The 20,905-nt window shown below is 40.3% G+C and overlaps 1 protein-coding gene across 1 annotated transcript in view; it reads right to left on the reverse strand.

The window, feature by feature from the left end:
• ldlrad3 (low density lipoprotein receptor class A domain containing 3) overlaps positions 1–20,905 on the reverse strand; it is a 176,877-nt gene that overhangs the window by 143,763 nt on the left and 12,209 nt on the right. The gene's annotated exons all lie outside the window — the stretch shown is intronic.

A 20,905-nucleotide genomic window follows, 5' to 3' on the forward strand; every position in this document is an offset into this window, starting at 1 on the left:
AAAAGGCATTTTATTCACAGAAAACAGTTTTCAAAATACATGTTTTTTTTAGTTACACATACATATTTTGACCATGTCTATAAGCAGTGTTTTTCAACCACTGTGCCGCGGCACACTTGTGTGCCGTGAGACACAGTCTGGTGTGCCGTGGGAGATTATCTAATTTCACCTATTTGGGTTAAAAATATTTTTTGGCAAACCAGTAATTATAGTCTGCAAATGATGTGTTGTTGTTGAGTGGTCGGTGCTGTCTAGAGCAGTGTTTTTCAACCCTTTTTGAGCCAAGGCACATTTTTTTCATTGAAAAAATCCTGAGGCACAACACAAGCAGAAATCATTAAAAAGCGAAACTCCGTAGCCGATATTGACAATAAAAAGTGTTTCTGGCAATTGTTGGATATGACTTTAAAGCATAAGCAAGCATGCATCACTATAGCTCTTGTCTCAAAGTAGGTGTACTGTCACTACCTGTCACATCACACCCTGACCTACAGTATTTGGAGCTTTTTTGCTGTTTTACTTCCTGTCTTGCGCTCCTATTTTGGTGTTTTTTCCTGTTTTGTTGGCATTTTCCTGTTGCAGTTTCATGTCTTCCTCGAGTGTTATTCTCCACATCTGCTTTGTTTTCGCAATCCAGACTATTAAATTGTGCGGGCGCTGTCCTTCTTTGTGGGGACATTGTTGGTTGTCATGTTATGTACGGATTTACTTTGTAGACGCCGTCTGCTCCACACGCTGTAAGTCTTTGCTGTTGTCCAGCATTTTGTGTTTTGTTTACTTCGCAGCCAGTTCAGTTTTAGTTTAGTTTTGCATAGCCATACCTAGGCTTTGATGCCTTTTCTTAGCGGCACTCGCCTTTTGTGTATTTTTGGTTAGATACCTTATTACCTGCATGCTGTTTCCCGCTGTAATCTGCATATTGTGATCATGACACAACGTGTTCCCAACATCTACAAAGCAATTAGCTACCTGCTGCCACCTACTGATATGGAAGAGTAATACACAGTTACTCTGCCGAGTTCTAAACAGCACAGACACTCAACAATGGCAAATCATTTATGGATTATAATTACTTGTGTGCAAAAATATTTTTAACACAATTAAGTGAAATTACATAATCTCCCACGGCACACCAGACTTTATTTCACGGCACTGAAAAACACTGGTCTAGAGCTCGGGAGAGTAACCATGTAATACTCTTCCATATCAGTAGGTGGCAGCAGATAGATAATTGCTTTGTCGATGTCGGAAACAGCGGGAGGCAGTGTGCAGGTAAAAAGGTGTCTTATGATTAAACCAAAAATAAACAAAAGGCGAGTGCCCGTAAAAAAAGGCTTTGAAGCTTAGGGAGGGCTATGAAGAACGAAACTAAGACTGAACTGGCTACAAAGTTAACAAAAACAGAATGCTGGACAACAGCAAAGACTTACTGTGGAACAAAGGCGGCGTCCACAATGTACTGTACATCCGAACATGACATGACAATCAACAATGTCCCCACAAGGAAGGATAAAAACAATAAAATATTTTTGATTGCTAAAACAAAGTAGATGCGGGAAATATCGTTCAATGGAAGACATGAAACTGCTGCAGGAAAATACCAAAAAAAGAAAAAAAGCCACCAAAATAGGAGCGCAAGACAAGAAGTAAAACACTACACATGAAAACAGAAAACAAGTCAAAATAAGTCAGGGTTTAATGTGACAGGTGGCGACAGTACACCTACTTTGAGACAAGAGCTATATTGATGCATGCTTGGTTATGCGTTAAAGTCATCCAACAATTGGGACAACAACTTTTTACTGTTAACTGAGTTTTATTTTTTAATGATTTCTGATGGTGGTGTGCCTCTGGATTTTTTCAACGCAAAAATTGTGCCTTGGCTCAAAAAACGTTGAAAAACACTGGTCTATACTATAGATCAGGGGTGTCAAACTCATTTTAGCTCAGGGGCCACATGGAGCAACATCTATTCCCAAGCGGGCCGGACTGGTAAAATCATGGCATTATAACTTGAAAATAAAGATAATTTAAGATTGTTTTTTTGCTTAAAATTAGACCAATCACATTCTGAAAATGTACAAATCATGTTTTTTTTTACACTTACACGTTCAATCAATCAATTAAAGTTTATTTATATAGCCCTAAATCACGAATGTCTCAAAGGGCTGCACAAGCCACAATGACATCCTCGGCTCAAATCCCACATCAGGGCAAGGAAAAACTCAACCCAATGGGCTACAATGAGAAACCTTGGAGGGGACTGCAGATGTGGGGACTCCCCTGGGCGACCGGTGTAATGGACGTTGAGTAGATCTAGTTAATAGTGTGAGAGTCCAGTCCATAGTAGGGCCAGCAGGAGATTATCTTGAATGGAGACAGGTCAGCAGCGCAGAGACGTCCCAACTGATACACAGATCTGTGGTCAACTAATGGTCTTTGTGGTCTCCACGAAGGAGAGGGGAGCAGGGCAAAAAAGGGGGTCTAGTTAAATGCTAGAGTATACAAATGAGTTTTAACCTACTCACTGGCCTGGTGGTTAGAGTGTCCGCCCTGAGATCAGTAGGTTGTGAGTTCAAACCCCGGCCGAGTCATACCAAAGACTACAAAAATGGGACCCATTACCTCCCTGCTTGGCACTCATCCTCAAGGGTTGGAATTGGGGGTTGAATCTCCAAAAATTAATCCCGGGCGTGGCCACCGCTGCTACACACTGCTCCCCTCACCTCCCAGGGTGTGATTAAGGGTGATGGGTAAATGCAGAGAATAATTTCGCCACACAAACTGTGTGTGACAATCATTGGTACTATTTCATTCAAAAAAATGTAGCTCATTTTTATACTTAAACTCGTCTCATGGGCCGGAGGAAACCCGTTGGTGGGCCGTATCCTTGACACCTCTGCTATAGATACTGTAATATTAGGTAATGTGCACCTGCACAGTGAAATTGTAATACTGTATAAACAAAATGTTTTCGAAGATAATGCTTTATTTTGATTGGCACTTTCATGTCTTTGGAAGTGGGAGGAAGCCGGAGTACCCGGAGGGAAACCACGCAGTCACGGGGAGGACATACAAACTCCACACAGAAAGCTCCCGAGTCGGGATTGAAACCTGACTACTCAGGACCTTCGTATTGTGAGCCAGACGCACTAACCCCTCTGCCGCCGTGCTGCCCCATTGTGTAACACAGGGGTCGGGAACCTTTTTGGCTGAGAGAGCCATACAAGCCAAATATTTTTAAAAGTATTTCCGTGAGAGCCATATATATATTTTTTTTTTAACACTGAATACAACTATATGCGTGCATTTTTAGGAAAGACCAACATTTTTTAAATATAAGTATCTTATTCTTTTTAAAACATTGTTATTCTCAGGCTAACCAACAATAAATAAAACATTTCTTACCATTAATGTGACTTCTTGAACAGGTGCGGTAGAAACCGGACGGATGGATGAAAATGCATGAGAATGTTTTATATTTTGAACGTTATTTTTGACACAGTGATTACCAGTAGAATTATTCATGACTTATCGTGTTGAGCAATGTCAGCTAAGATTTATCTGAGAGCCAAGTGCAGTCATCAAAATAGCCACATCTGGCTCTAGAGCCATAGGTTCCCTACCCTTGGTGTAACAATTGGGTTATTTTTGGACTGTTGCAACAACAATGTTGCTAAATATATCATTTAAGAAGTGATTCCACCCATCACCATTTCACTAACCATTTTATTATATCTAACAGAGCAGGGCTATTCGACGGCGGTCCAGGGGCCAAATCTGGACCGAAAATCAGAGTAGACGGGTTCGCAAGTTCAGTTGAAAACGTGCTAGAGGTTTAACATTTAAACTAACATTAAACACAAGCGCGCTGTATATAGATTATCTTTGACTAGCTTTTTTACATTAGGGGCCTGATTTACTAAAATCCAAATTACATGCGCTAAACAGCGTGTGCAAACTTAAATTGTGTTGACTATTATTGGGTGTGTTGCGTGTAAAAAAAAAATAATAATGTTGGCTTAATTCATACTCACAATCGAATTACGAATTAAATGAAAGATAATGAAACAGGTATATTAAAGGTGAATAATAAAGCGTACACAAACCTCTTCATGTTGCATTTGTGCACTCCAAACTGATTAACTCTCCACACAACTGGCAAGATAGTCCAGAACAGGAGTCCCCAATGCGGTGCCTGTGGGCACCAGGTAGCCCGTAAGGACCAGATGAGTAGCCCGCTGGCCTGTTCTAAAAATAGCTCAAATAGCAGCACTTACCAGTGAACTGCCCCAATTTTTAAATTTTGATTTATTTACTAGCAAGCTGGTCTCGCTTTGCTTGACATTTTTAATTATATGAGAGACAAAACTCAAATAGGCTTGAATAATAATGACATGATTGAAACAGGTGTGTGAATCCAACACGTGAGACCGGTGAAACTAATGGGCCGCCATGGTGACAAAACAAAGGGGTGAAAAAACAGGAACAAATGGAGTCTTGAAGTAACAGAACATAACACAAGATATGATCACAAGATATAACATTTATCCTTGTGAGTGTCGATGACACAGCTTTGCAACAGTTGATATAGTTTCAAGCATGTTTTACTCAATATAGGTTATCGAATCTCAGCTACAAGCTGTAATATCTTACTGAAATCATTTAGGACCAAAACCCTTAAACAAGTAAAACACTAACCATAAAAATCTGCTTAGTGAGAAGATTTATCTTATTAGACAGAAAATAAGCAAATATCACCCTTATTTGAGATATTTAATCTTTGCAGTGGCAACACAGACTACAGTTTTGCTTTAATAAACAACTTACTTTTTTTGTAGCAAGCAACAATACAACAGTAACATCATCACAACAACCACCCCCTGCTGTCCTGTGCCCTGTATCGGCAAGTATTTGACACAGGCCCCTACACCTCCATAGAGTTTATATGCCTGTATATTATTCTTTAATATTGGACCTCCAGAATCAGCATGTTCTCATCCATTTGTGTGGACGAGGTGAAATTACGTCTGAAAACCTTTGACAAGTTGTCCAAGGTGTACCCCGCCTTCCGCCCGATTGTAGCTGAGATAGGCGCCAGCGCCCCCCGCGACCCCAAAAGGGAATAAGCGGTAGAAAATGGATGGATGGATGGAAGTTGACTTCATGTCACAACGTCCCCACCCAATAGGACATTTCAAAGTGTAAAATATGATCCGCCTTTAAAGGGGAACATTATCACAATTTCAAAAGGGTTAAAAACAATAAAAATCAGTTCCCAGTGGCTTGTTGTATTTTTTGAAGTTTTTTTCAAAATTTTACCGGTCCTGGAATATCCCTAAAAAAAGCTTTAAAGTGCCTTTTTTTTGCTCTCTGCCAAGACACTGTTCATTTTCCCGTGACGTCATACAGTGCTGCCAATACAAACAAACAATGGCGAATACCACAGCAAGATGTAGCGACATTAGCTCAGATTCAGACTCGGATTTCAGCGGCTTAAGCGATTCAACAGATTACGCATGTATTGAAACGGATGGTTGGAGTATGAAAGTATTGAAGAAGAAACTGAAGCTATTGAGCGAATAGCTATTGACACTATTCATAGCCATAGCATGGCCGAATAGCTGCGTTAGCATCGCTGGTAAAATGTGCGGACCAAACGATCAGGACTTTGGCATCTTGTGACACTGGAGCAACTTAAATCCGTCGATTGGTAAGTTTTTTTTTTTGCATTAAATGTGGGTGGAAGGAAACGTAATATAGTTGCAAATGCATCTGCAGGTTATCCATACATCTCTGTGCCATGTCTGCTTTAGCACCGACGGTAAATAGCATGTTAGCATCGATTAGCGTAGCATGTTAGCATCGATTAGCTGGCAGTCAACATCAACAAAACTCACCTCTGTGATTTCGTTGATTTTATAGTTGCAAATGCATCTGCAGGTTATCCATACATCTATGTGCCATGTCTGCTTTAACACCCCCTGTAAATAGCATGTTAGCATCGATTAGCGTGGCATGTTAGCATCGATTAGCCGGCAGTCACGCCGCGACCAAATATGTCTGATTAGCACATAAGTCAACAACATCAACAAAACTCACCTTTGTGATTTCGTTGACTTTATCGTTGCAAATGCATCTGCAGATTATCCATACATCTCTGTGCCATGTCTGTCATCGCCGGTAAAATGTGGAGACTCTCCGGTATATTCAATGGGGGTCTGGCGGCAGACACTTTCGCATCTTCGGGCCAGTGGTGCAACTTGAATCCCTCCCCGTTAGTGTTGTTACACCCTCCGACAACACACCGACGAGGCATGATGTCTCCAAGGTTCCAAAAAATAGTCTGAAATAACAGAGCTGAGACCCGGTGTTTGCAATGTGTTGAAAATGAAAATGGCGGGTGTATTACCTCGGTGACGTCACGTTCTGACGTCATCGCAAAAAGACCGATAAACAGAAAGGCGTTTAATTCGCCAAAATTCACCCATTTAGAGTTCGGAAATCGGTTAACAAAATATATGGTCTTTTTTCTGCAACATCAAGGTATATATTGACGCTTACATAGGTCTGGTGATAATGTTCCCCTTTAAAGCAATGTTTTTTATTAGCACTGGAATGCAAACAGTTTCCGGGTATTGGATATAATTGGTAAATATTGGAGAATCTGTCGTCAAACTGTGCTTAGCCAACAGCTGTCCATCAAGTAGTGAAAGCCATACATGGACTTCCTGAAGTTGTGAGGTATAACCCTAGTTATGTCCGTAGTATCCCTGTGTACCCCCTGATGTGATGCAGTGATACAATGCAGTACGTTGTACACCACCCATTGGTGTCTAATGTTAATGCTGGTGTGTGGTCCTATGCCAGCTCTCAAGTTTCAATATCCCACAGAGAAACAGGGGGTGCACAGTGAAGACAGGAGGTCTCACGTATTAAAGCTTCCCTCTTTATCACTGAGCCACAGCTGTGAGCAACCGAGTAGACTGGCTTCAAACAAACGGCTCCATTTGATTACGCGCTCACCTGGAGGCATGGACCCAGTATCAGACTTTTCCAGCTCGTTTTATTCCTTTAGCACTGCTTTATCAAGCCAGACTCATGCAGTCCCAAAATCCCTGGGATCCCACTCGGATCTTTTTCATCGATGTCCAAAAAAAAAAAAAAAAAAACCCTGCTACATTGATTTTGCAGGGTGACCTTGCAAGGCAGATGGACTCGTGAGGATACAAGTGATCTGTAGGTTTTTTTAAATATGTGAAACAATACATCTGGCGTGGAAGGTTATCTGCGGCGCCTTCTATCAGCGTATCGCCGCAATTGTTGCCCAAAGGGCCTCATGAATTTCAGTAGATTATGACGAGTACTGATTGCTGTGAAAGTGTGGTCTGTAACTACTCTTGAAAAGTCTGCACTTGGCAGATATGAATATTTTAATGACCGCTGCAGGTAACGATGGAAAAGGCAAGTCTTGTCAGCACAAATCCTCCCCAAAATAAAGTCGGTATAATTGTCAGGTGAAAAAGTAAGGGGAAGGTTTTAAGAAAAATTGCAACAATTTCAAATGTAGAACAGTTGGATTTAATGACCCTCATAGCTAAACTCTCTTAATAGCAAGGAATACAGTATGTACTGCTGGGCTATTGGTAGCGAACTGGCCTTTTGGTTGAGGACCCTTTGGGACTGTGCGACAAGGGGTGGCAATTTCCTGACTTCTGCGGTGCTTTTATGTGAACTTCTGGATCTGCCTCCCGGGAACCTTTTGGCCATGGAGACTAGTGATGGGATCGGCAGTTCTTTTGACTGTAATGAATCACTAGAATCAGTTCCTTAAATTGATTCGTTCAAAAGATTCGTTCACTGAATCACTTCTGCGGCAGCAGTTCTGTGTGCAGGTCGGCGAATCATGAGTCAGTCAGTAACAGCTTCCCCAGCGGCAGATCTCGGTTTGTGTGAATCTGACACGATAATAACAATTTATTTAAAAATTTGCTACAAATAATATTATTTTTTTCCTCCTTTTTTTTGTGTCCTCTCCATGGATCTGAAAATAAAATGAAAATAAAAAAAAAATTTTAAGTGGTAAAAATTACATACAAACTTACAAATGGTATTATTATTTTTACATTTTAACATTTGACTCGACAACAAAATTAAAATATATTCTTAAATGTGTTTGAAATGCAATTATTTTCTACATCATTACATTACATTTATTTTAACAATTCATAGTGGATTTGACAAAATAGAAAAAACGATTCTAAAATGTGTTACAAGTTTTCTTTTTTCACATTAAATTTGATTATTTTAACATGTAATGTTTCTAACATACATGTATTAAAAATGTAATAAAAATCACTCTTCCTTTTATATCACATCCAATGTGGGTTATTTTCATTTTTTTAAACAATTATGATCACTCTAAAAGCGGTATATAATAAACACGATATGAAAAATAGAATAAAAAAATGTGTGCAGGTCGGCGAATCGTGAGTCAGTCAGTAACAGCTTCCCCAGCGGCAGATCTCGGTGTGTGTCAGTTCGAGAAAGACACAAGCCCTCAGCACCCAATTGACGAGCAAAGTGACCGAACGAGATCCTCAATGTGACGTCATCCTCCGCGACACAGTCAGTTCTCTGGGTCAGTACGTTCGCGAACGTGATTCGCGTGATTCACGTCGCGACACAGTCAGTTCTCTGTGTCAGTACGTTCGCGAACGTGATTCGCGCCAGTTGCACTCATACCGGCATGGTCGCGGCGGAGCTCAACTGAACTGAGAAAGGAACGAATCAGTTCATGAAGTGATTCGGTTCAGTACGTTCACTCAAAAGATTTGTTCGTTCAACCGAATCGTTCGCGAACGACACAAAACTAATGGAGACCAGCTGCTGGGTCTCTGCCACACCAGAGTCCGTTTGGAGAGACTGGAGGAGATGCGGATGAAGACACAGGGCTACGGAGCTGGCGCTGAGCACCGGGATGTACAAGCTTCACAGTGTCTTGGCTGATTGAACAGGTATCGGACACCTCGATCTCCTTAGACGCTTCCTTGCTCATTCATGCAGACTGGACACTGGCCGAGAGTTAGTGGGTGGCGCAGGGTGGAGTCTGCTCTCTTGGTTGCTTTGTTGGGTCTGCTCCTGTCTCTTGCCATGCTCCCTCGACCCCAGCAGACGATGGTGTGGAACACCGCAGAGGCCACCGCAGTGTATTTGTTTTTCTATTTTATGTTTTTTTTGTTGTTTTACTTTTTTAACATGCACCTGGGGATAGATTTGGCAACACTAAATTGGCCCCAGTGTGTGAATTAAGTGTGAAAATTGTCTGTCTATATGTGTTGGCCCTGCGACCCCAAAAGGGACAAGTGGTAGAAAATGGATGGATGGATAGAAATGGATGGTTGCATCAGCACTGTTTTTTTTATTGCCTTTAATGTCCTTTGTGTTCTTTGATGTTTCCCTCTTACACACATGCTTATGTGTGCTATGGCTATGATGTTGGGGTTTTTTTTGGGCTCAGTCTGGGCCCAGGCTTAGAATTAATTTTTTTCTTTTCTCACGCCCCCAACCTTTTTTGTAAGTGGCACCAGAAGTTGGCAGACCCGTCAGCCAACCTGTTTTGTCTCTCTAATGTTGACTTTAATCCCATTCACCTTGCAGCATTTTAAATTATACGACTGACTGAATGGAGCACGATGTTTTACTGGCAGCGCCTTGATAAAATGTAAATTATGTTGTTGGTTTTTTGATGGTTCACACCAGTAAGCGTTGGACTCAAAGGTTGAGCTACGTTAGTAACTGACAATGGTTGCGAACCAGTGAGAGTTGAAGTGTGAAGCGACCGGGATGAGAATCAGTACCTCCAAGTCCGAGTCCATGGTTCTCGCCCGGACAAGGGTGGAATGCCATCTCCGGGCTGGGGAGGAGACCCTGCCCCAAGTGGAGGAGTACAAATACCTAGGAGTCTTGTTCACGAGTGGGGGAAGAGTGGATCGTGAAATCGACAGGCGGATCGGTGCGGCGTCTTCAGTAATGCTGACGCTGTATCGATCCGTTGTGGTGAAGAAGGAGAGGCAAAGCTCTCAATTTACCGGTCGATATACGTTCCCATCCTCACCTATGGTCATGAGCTTTGGGTTATGACCGAAAGGACAAGATCATGGGTAAAAGGGCCAACATGAGCTTCCTCCGACAGGTAGCGGGGCTCTCCCGTAGAAATAGGGTGAGAAGCTCTGCCATCCGGGGGGACCTCAAAGTAAAGCCACTGCTCCTCCACATCGAGAGGAGCCAGATGAGGTGGTTCGGGCATCTGGTCAGGATGTCACCCGAACACCTCCCTGTGAGGTGTTTAGAGCACGTCCAACCGGTAGGAGGTCACGGAGAAGACCCAGGACACGTTGGAAGACTATGTCTCCCGGTTGGCCTGGGAAAGCCTTGGGATCACCCGCGAAGAGCTGGGCGAAGTGGCTGGCGAAAATGAAGTCTGGGCTTCCCTGCTTAGGCTGCTGCCCCCGCGACCAGATCTCGGAAAAGCAGAAGAAGATGGATAGATGGATGGATGGATGGATGATGTTAAAGCAATACCCATCCATTATCCTACAATCCTGATTAGCTACTCGCGAATAAATTGAATCTTTAAGGGGCCATTATAGTCTGATATTAAGTTATTTTTGACTAAATCCCAGGAGACACCCAACGAGAGACCAAATTCATAAAATTGCCCTGAGGTAGTAAGATGGTCTCATGCGACCATGACTTTGCCTTGGGTGAGTGGTGGCATTGAGAGAAAAAGAGAAGTCGCCTGAGATGCTCTGAGAAGTTTAAAGATGTACTACTAAAACCAAAAGTGAACATGTGTGGGTGTTGTAGTAAAACCAACACTTGCCAAGCAGCTATGAAGAAGAATGTGTGAGGATGCCAGAGGTTAAGTAACAGAATATGGATGATGACAATGAAGAAGAAAGTGTGTCGAAGTGCAGTGCTGTGCCAAAGTTTAATGCCCCGGACTAGCTTTGTTTCCTTTTTTTTATTTTTTAACAGTAAAAGTTAAATGTTTAATGCAAAAAAACAGAACCAATCAATAGGACCCAGAGAATCATAATCACTTGGGATGAGGTACCTTTCTCATTTGAACCCAAATGGTACTAATTGCGGATAGATGGGAATATTTTGTGTCTTCCTCTGGTAATAAATGGTAATTTGTTAAATAATATCTATTTTTACTTGGCATTTACCACCGAAATGTCCAGTTGTTGAATCTTGTATTCTTACACTTATGAGTGTCATTTGGAACCGTGTATTTATTTCAGGTTTTCCTCGGTGTTTTGCTGTAGTCATGAAGTAGTCTTTGATATTAAGTTCAATGTGGCAGTCTTGACTTTTGTTGAGCCCTACAAATAGTTTATTACAAAACAGCTGTTTTGATTGTAACATGTATCTTAGTTGTTTTGATTACATCATTTGAATGTGTTAAAATTGCTAATGTCAATCAGTAACATACCCAATGTAAATTAACATAGAGCTGGTTCATTTTGAAAAGTGGAGCATTACTTTTCAGCGCTTTCTATTAGTCATGCGACATTCCTAGAGGCGATTAATATGCCGGTTTGCCCACCAAATGCTTGAGCTGGTGCTGAGTGTATAACTGGACGTGACATCAAAAAGTATCGAAATTCGCTACCTTTTGATTTTACGTAAATCAGTACTTGACAGTACCGACAGAATTCGGTAGGGGCTTATTAAAGTACTGAATTCAGTACCCATCCCTAGGTTTCAGTAGGGATTAGTATCTATTTTATTTGAATTGGTACGAAACCAATTCCTGGTACCTCGGGAAATCGATACAGGTACTGAACGCTACCAATTTTTGGTACTTTTGTGTGTGTAAATAAGTGTAAATGTTTTATAATACGATCAGAAGTTACCTTTCTCATTTGAACCAGAACAGTACTAATTCCTGATACATATTTTCATGGGGTAATTTGTCAAATAATAAAATAAATGTTTTCTACATGACATTTAATTCAAAGCTGATATTGATTTCTGTGTCGTCCAGTCTTTATACCTTCTTTTCTTAATACATTTCCCACTGTTATTTACATGTATGATTTGGTAGACTTTGATTACATTTGCAATTCCAAGATGCTAGATGGCTAGTTGCCGAGTCAGAAAGTCGTTTTTGCCATGAAGCTGAATTTAACAGTGTAGTATTATGGTGTGTCCTACAAAATATTGTATGTACAGTACAAATCTGTTTGATTGGAATGTGCTTCTGAGTTGTAATTTTCATTACCAAATTTGGGGGCCATGTAAATTTGCTAATGTCAATCGGTAGCATGAATATGTAAATTAGCATCAAACCAGCGCATTTTGAAACGTGGAGCCTTATTTTGCGTTCAAACGTCTTCTAACAGCTTTGCTGGCAATGAAAATGTTTACATTCCTATCGGCATATCGTTTTACTACTGGAATCGAAAACCAGCACCACCCAAAAATTAACTTAATATCAAATAGAATAAGGCACAATCACACAAAAAACAAGACACAACAGGTAAGTTCTAGGGTTGTACGATATACCGGTATTAGTATAGTACCGCAAAACTAATAACTCATATTCGGTACTATACGGCCTCTGGAAAGTACTGGTCTGCCATCCCCCTGTGTCATTGCTGGTGTTACGAGCAGACGAGCATGTTCTGCTGTGTACAATCACAGAGTACTTACAAGCAGACACTGTGTAGACAGAATAGGGAGAACGGACGGGCTTAAAAACTAACAATAAAGGTGAAGCTATAACACTGAAACGCCCACCGGATGAGGTGCTTTAAGACAGTGGTCCCCAACCTTTTTGTATCCGCGGACCGGTCAACGCTTAATAATTTGTCGCGCGGCCCGGGGGTGTGTGGGGGGGATCCTTTATTTTTTTGTTGTTGTTTTTTTTCGTCATGAAAAAGGGACGTTTTTGTCATTGAAAAGGGAGATTTTTGTGGTTGGTGCACTAATTGTAAGTGTATATTGTGTTTTTTATGTTGATTTCATAAAAAAAAATAAAAAAAATAAAAATGTATTTGTTATAAAAAAATGTTAAATAAAAATGAATAAAAAATTCTTCTGCTGCCCGGTACCAATCGGGCCCAGTGGTTGGGGACCACTGCTTTAAGACATGGCTAGCTAGCTATCAGCTAAAGTCCAAATGCAGTTGGCAGTGTTTTAGCTACTTCTAAATCATTAATCCTCGCTTCCATGGCGACACATAAAGTTATTTTTTACAAGTATCATCTCTGCAGGACGAGGAATAGCTAAACATGTTTTACTACACACCGTAGCTCACCGGTGTCAAAATGTAAACAAACGTTATTGGTGGATCTACACCTAACATCCACTGTAATGATATCAAGTGCAGGTACGTATCTTGTCGGTACTATGATTACGTCAATACTTTTTGTCCTCCCAACATCTTTGGTTTAAAAAAAAATGTATATTATGTTTATAAACTCAAGAACTACGTCCCTGGACACATGAGGACTTTGAATATGACCAAAGTATGATCCTGTAACAACTTGGTATCGGATTGATACCCAAATTTGTGGTATCATCCAAAACTAATGTAAAGGATCCAAACAGAAGAATATATGATTAATACATTTGAACAGAAGTGTACATAGAACATGTTAAAAGAGAAAGTAAGCAGATATGAACAGTAAATGAACAAGTAGAATAATAATTTGTTTTCTACCACTTGTCCTTAATAATTTTGACAAAATAATAGAATGTAAAAGTACGTAATATGTCACTGCATATGTCAGCAGACTAAATTAGAAGCCTTTGTTAGCTTACTTATTAATAAAAGACAAGTTGTCTTGTATGTTCACTATGTTATTTAATGACATTCTTGGAATAAGAATACCCTAAGATTTGTTGTTAAAATAAAGCCAACGATGCAATTTTTTGTGGTCCCCGTTATATAGAAAATTATCAAAAAATATCGAAATAATTTTGGTACCGTTACCAAATTATTGTTATCAGGACAAAACTAGTAAGTACACACTGGGGCGGAATGGCTGGGTTGGTAGAGCGGCCTTGCCAGCAGCTTGAGGGTAGCAGGTTCAATTCCCGCTTCAGCCATCCTAGTCACTGCCGTTGTGTCCTTGGGCAAGACACTTTATCCACCTGCTCCCAGTGCCACCCACACTGGTTTAAATGTAACTCAGATATTGGGTTTCACTATGTAAAAAGCGCTTTGAGTCACTAGAGAAAAGCGCTATATAAATGTAATTCACTTCACTTCACTACCACATATATGTGTAAATAATCAACAACAAATGAATGATTGAAGTGACAAGCTTGCCATCCTACAATACCCCGTTTCTGGACAAGACGACAACATCCTTGGAAGCACATTCAATCTCTTTTTTTAACCTGATGTAACTTAATCCATGGAAAATATTAAACAGGGCTGCTGAGTCTGAGCTGACAAACACAGCTGAGGTCGTGCTACTCTATTGGCTCTCTCGTTGACGTCACATGTCATTTGGCGACAGGCACCGCCTTTTAAAGGGGAACATTATCACCAGACCTATGTAAGCATCAATATATACCTTGATGTTGCAGAAAAAAAGACCATATGTTTTTTTAACCGATTTCCGAACTCTAAAAGGGTGAATTTGGCGATTTAAACGCCTTTCAATTGTTCGCCTGTCGGAGCAATGACCTTTCACCCGTGACGTCACATCGTGAAGCGACCCGCCCTTTTCTCAAACACATTACACACACAAGTCAAATCAGCTCTGTTATTTTCCGTTTTTTCGACTGTTTTTTGGTACCTTGGAGACATCATGCCTCGTCGGTGTGTTGTCGGAGGGTGTTACAACACGAACAGAGACGGATTCAAGTTGCACCAGTGGCCAAAAGATGCGAAAGTCCCTCGTTTGTTCTGCACACTGTACCGACGACAGCTATGCTACGACAGAGATGGCAAGGATGTGTGGATATCCTGTGACACTCAAAGCAGATGCATTTCCAACGATAAATCAACAAAATCACAAAGGTGAGTTTTGTTGATCAGACATATTTGGTCACGCCATGACTGCAAGCTAATCGATGCTAACATGCTATTTCGGCTAGCTGCATGTAAATAGGGCATCATTATGCCTCATTTGTAGCTATATTTGCATCCAGCCTTTCCCTCCACCTACATTTAATGCCAAACAAACACATACCAATCGTTGGTTAGAAGGTGATTGGCGAATTCGTCCGCGCTTCCTCCCGTGCCGCTGTCTGTCGTGATATGGCTCAAAAGCTTCTGTTTCTTCTTTAATTTAGTTTTTGGTACCTGCCTCCACGCTCCAACCATCCGTTTCAATACATGCGTAACCTGTTGAATCGCTTACGGCGCTGAAATCCGAGTCTGAATCCGATCTAATATTGCTATACCTTTCTGTGCTATCCGCCATGTTTGTTTCTGTGTGGTCACGCTGTGACGTCACAGGATAATGGACGGGTGGATATAACGACAGTTAAATCAGGCACTTTGAAGACGTTTTCGGGATATTGCGTGATGGGTAAAATTTTGAGAAAAACTTTGAAAAATAAAATAAGCCACTGGGAATTGATTTTTACTGGTTTTAACCCTTCAGAAATTGTGATAATGTTCCCGTTTAAAGGCACACACGCACACTCTGCTCTCATGAAAACAACTTTTTTTTTTTTTAAGTAAAATAACATTTACTTTCCCTAGTAATTGAGTACATTTATTAAATAGTATTTATGTTTGTCATTTAAATTCCTTTTTTGGAAGATAATGAGTAACTATTATTAATTACTTTTTTAAAGTAATTTGCCAAACAATACTGGTACCTAACCAACAGACCGATGAATCTCTTGCTAACAAGTAAGCCTCGGTGTCCTCAATATTTAACTATGTTCTAGTTATTGTTAAAAAAACAAATCCTATGGTGGTATAAAACTATACAGTACAGCAGGGGCCAACAACGCGGTGCCCGCGGGCACCAGGTAGCCCGTAAGGACCAGATGAGTAGCCCGCTGGCCTGTTCTAAAAATAGCTCAAATAGCAGCACTTACCAGTGCGCTGCCTCTATTTTTTAAAAATTGTATTTATTTACTAGTAAGCGGGTCTCGCTTTTGCTTGACATTTTTAATTCTAAGAGAGACAAAACTCAAATGGAATTTGAAAATACAAGAAAATATTTTAAAGACTTGGTCTTCACTTTTTTAAATAAATTCTTTTTTTTTTTTTTACTTTGCTTCTTATAACTTTCAGAAAGACAATTTTAGAGAAAAAAATACAACCTTAAACATTTTTTTTTAGGATTTTTAAACACATATACCTTTTTACTTTTTAAATTCCTTCCTCTTTTTTCCTGACAATTTAAATCATTGTTCAATTTTTTTTTTATTATTGTAAAGAATAATAAATAAATGTTAATTCTTCATTTTAACTTCTGTTTTTTTGACAAAGAATATTTGTGAAATATTTCTTCAAACTTAAGATTAAAATAAAAAAATATATATTCTGGCAAATATAGAAAATCTGTAGAATCAAATTTAAATCTTATTTCAAAGTGAATTTTAACCTATTTAAAACATGTCATCAAAATTCTAAAATTAAGTGCGTCTGCCTCACAATACGAAGGTCCTGCAGTCCTGGGTTCAAATCCAGGCTCGGGATCTTTCTGTGTGGAGTTTGCATGTTCTACCCGTGAATGCTTGGGTTCCCTCCGGGTACTCCGGGTACTCCGGCTTCCTCCCACTTCCAAAGACATGCACCTGGGGATAGGTTGATTGGCAACGCTAAATTGGCCCTAGTGTGTGAATGTGAGTGTGAATGTTGTCTGTCTATCCGTGTTGGCCCTGCGATGAGGTGGCGACTTGTCCAGGGTGTACCCTGCCTTCCGCCCGATTGTAGCTGAGATAGGCGACAGCGCCCCCCGCGACCCCGAAAGGGAATAAGCGGTAGAAAATGGATGGATAATCTTAATCAGGAAAAATTACTAATGATGTTCCATAGATTATTTTTTTTATTTTTTCAAAAAGATTCAAATTAGCTAGTTTTTCTCTTCATTTTTTTCGATTGAATTCTGAATTTTAAAGAGTCGAAATTGTTTCAAATTTTAATTTTCATTCTTTTCCTGTTTTCTCCTCTTTTAAACCCTTCAATTAAGTGTTTTATTCCATCATTTATTCTCTACAAAAAACCTTCCGTAAAAGGAACACATTTTTACGACAGAATGACGGACAGAATTTTTTTTATATATATAGATATATTTTTTAAAGGTAAATTGAGCAAATTGGCTATTTCTGATCATTTATTTAAGTGTGTATCAAACTGGTAGCCCTTCGCATTAATCAGTACCCAAGAAGAAGCTCTTGGTTCCAAAAAGGTTGGTGACCCCTGCTGTACAGTATATTTGACAATAGTCACAGGCATACAGGCTTTAATGTATTGATAGAAGTAAATCCTCTATAACCTTGCCAACAATTGTAGCCACTGCAGCTGTGAGCGTTGCTCATATCAATTTATCTAATGAGAGGATGAAATGAGGCGGGGGATGGCAGTAATGCAAGTCATGAGGGCTGCAGGGTGTCATGTCCTTGTCACGTCAGACTGCACAGAGGTAGCCGGGAAATGCCAAGGTCCCTGGAGGACCAGCAATGGCAGCTTCACTCCTTTAGTGCGAGACTTGTGACATTGATGTAACATTTAATAACCGGCATTCTGTGGTAAAGGACATCTTTGGTTCGGTTCCAGCCAGCGTGCAAGTCAAAGAGCAGTGAGGGCTGGGGGTGGGAGGAAAAACAGGAAGGCGACAAGACAGTCTCTCGCTTCCGATTCATCAAATAGCGACACGTGGTCGGATGTTTCTCCTGCCTCAAAAGCCAGTTCAGGACATTAAAGGATGTTGTGACACGAGCAGTTCCTACAGACACTCATTGAACTTTTCATTTGGTACAGCAACACAGTTCCTATTGTGCAACTTGTCCACCCTGATTGCAACATTTTATTGAACTACACCACCACAAGAAAATATTAAAAACCTTATTAGTGTATGATGCAATGCAGCTTTAAACCACTGCAACCTGAGCATTATTTCTTTGCAAAGACAGAATATACTGTATGTTAATAAATATCCTGTATCTGATCTTGCTGAGTGATTCCATATATTAGGGTCTATGCCAGATGACCCAACCACACGGCTCATATCGACAACCATTGACCGTATTTTCCGGACTATAATGCGCACCTAAAACCTTTTATTTTATTTTTTTCTCCAAACTCGACAGTGCACCTTACAATCCGGCACGCCTAATGTAAGGAACACGTTTGGTTGAGCTTACCCACCTCAAAGCTATTTTATTTGGTACATGGTGTAATGATAAGTGTGACCAGTAGATGGCAGTCATACATAATAGATAAGTGTATACTTCCACTATAATAGCAATATGTCTCATGTAAACACCAACATTTTAAATGTTCCATTGAAAATATAGATTATACTCGGCGTTCAAAAATCGATCAAAATGTTTTAGTACGACTTTGGTAAGCTATGAAGCAGCACCGCTTGAAAGATTGTCAGTGCATTAAACATACGAGTATTATTATGGTGTGTGTATAAGGTAAGACATTATCTGGCATTTTGTTCGCAATATAATGCAAAAGCAACTTTTCTTACCTTCTGGTACCTGCTGATATGTATTTGGGATCTGCATTAATCCTGAAAAATTGTGCAGGTCTGTGCCGACGCCGTAGTCGATAAGCTTCTTCTATTTCTCTATCTTCTTGTTATGTGACCTTTATCCTCCACTGTTGCCATTTGTAATATAAAGTAGTGTAAAGTTCTTACCTATATCTGTCAGTAAACTCACCATGAAAGTGCTAAAACATACCGGCGTAGTGAATTTACATTAGTTATTAGAGTTATTACATTAGTTATTAGAGTTCCGGTAGGACGGTTTTTCACGGGACACATTTCCGGAGTTGTTGTTTCCGGATGAGGAGATGCTGCTCCGTCATTGATTTAAATAAAGTCTGAATGTGACTGAAACAGTTTGCTCCATCTTTTGACACTTCTTCCACTCCCGTCTTTGTACGCTACACCGCTACAACAAAGATAACGGGGAGAAGACGACGTCGAAGGTGAGCCACATAAATGAGACCGGCCACAAAACGGCGCACCCGTAAGCGACTGTCAGAAAGCGGCTTGAAGATGATCTGTAAAACATAATCCATGCAACATTTTGACCTAATAACCACCATTACATTTTATGTAGACCACAAGGAAGTGTTTTCAATTACAAATAATAATAATAATAATAAGACTCCTTTAATGTGCCTAATATATGATTAAGATCAAAAATAGACCATTCATCGGTAGTGCGCCTTATAATCCGGTGCGCCCTACGGTCCGGAAAATACGGTACACTTTTGATAATATTAATAATAATAGATTTTATTTGTAACAATTTTTTCAATCTACCGTATCTCAAAGTGCTCGTACTATGCTATAGACAACTTAAAGTCTCCAATTATCATGTTAGCATTGACTTAATGTCCGTACTTGACTAAGTATGTAGAAAATAGGAACTAATGAAAATGTTTTTGTTATTTTTATCAATCAAATGTTGATTTCAGCTGTAATTATCTTGAGCTGAGCACCAGTTTTGTCGTTTAGATTGATAGAGAGTACTTTATTGATTCCTTCAGGAGAGTTCCCTAAGGAAAATTAAAAGTTTAGAGGGGAAAAGTGATGACAATTCTGCTGGGTGACCTTGCAGCTCGCTAGAGCTCACACATACAGGTGCTGGTCATATTATTAGAATATCATGAAAAAGTTGATTTATTTCATTAATTCCATTTAGAAAGTCAAACTTGTAGAATGTATACATTCATTCCAAACAGACTGATACATTTCAAGTGTTTTTTGCCAAAATGGAGATGATTATAGCTGAAAACCAATGAAAACCCTAAATTCAACATCTCAGAAAATTAGAATATGGTGAAAAGGTCAGATACTGAAGACACCTGGTGCCATCCTCTAATTAGCTAACTAACTCAAAACACCTGGAAAAGCCTTTAAATGGTCTCTCGTTTTGATTCTGTATGACACACAATCGTGGGGAAGACTGCTGACTTAACAACTGTCCAAAAGATGACCATTGATACTTTAAAGAAGGAGGGCAAGACACAAAAGGTTGTTGCCAAAGAGGTTGGATGTTCCTAGAGCTCTGTGTCCAAGCACATTAATAGAGAGGCGAAGGGAAGATAAAGATGTGGTAGAAAAAAGTTTACAAGCAAGAGGGATAACCGCGCCCTGGATAGGATTGTCAAAAAAACGATTCAAAAATGTGGGGGAGATCCCCAAAGAGTGGACTGCAGCTGGAGTCAGTGCTTCAAGAACCACCACGCACCGACGTATGCAAGATATGGGCTTCAGCTGTCGCATTCCTTGTGTAAAGCCACTCTTGAATAAGAGACAACGTCAAAAGCGTCTCGCCTGGGCTCAAGACAAAAAGGACTGGACTGCTGCTTAGTGGTCCAAAGTTATGTTTTCAGATGAAAGTACATTTTGTATCTCCTTTGGAAATCAAGGTCCCAGAGTCTGGAGGAAGACAGGAGAGGCACAGAATCCACGTTGCCTGAAGTCCAGTGTCAAATTTCCACAATCGGTAATGGTCTGGGGTGCCATGTCATCTGCTGGTGTTGGTCCACTGTGTTTCCTGAGGTCTAGGGTCAATGCAGCAGTCTACCAGGAAGTTTTAGAACACTTCATGCTGCCTGCCGCGGACCAATTTTATGGAGGTGAAGATTTCATTTTCCAACATGACTTGGCACCTGCACACAGTGCCAAATCTACCAGTACCTGGTTTAAGGGCCATGGTATCCCTGTTC

This window comes from Nerophis ophidion, linkage group LG12 (genome assembly GCF_033978795.1).
Source record: "Nerophis ophidion isolate RoL-2023_Sa linkage group LG12, RoL_Noph_v1.0, whole genome shotgun sequence".
Classification (NCBI taxonomy): Eukaryota; Metazoa; Chordata; class Actinopteri; order Syngnathiformes; family Syngnathidae; genus Nerophis; species Nerophis ophidion.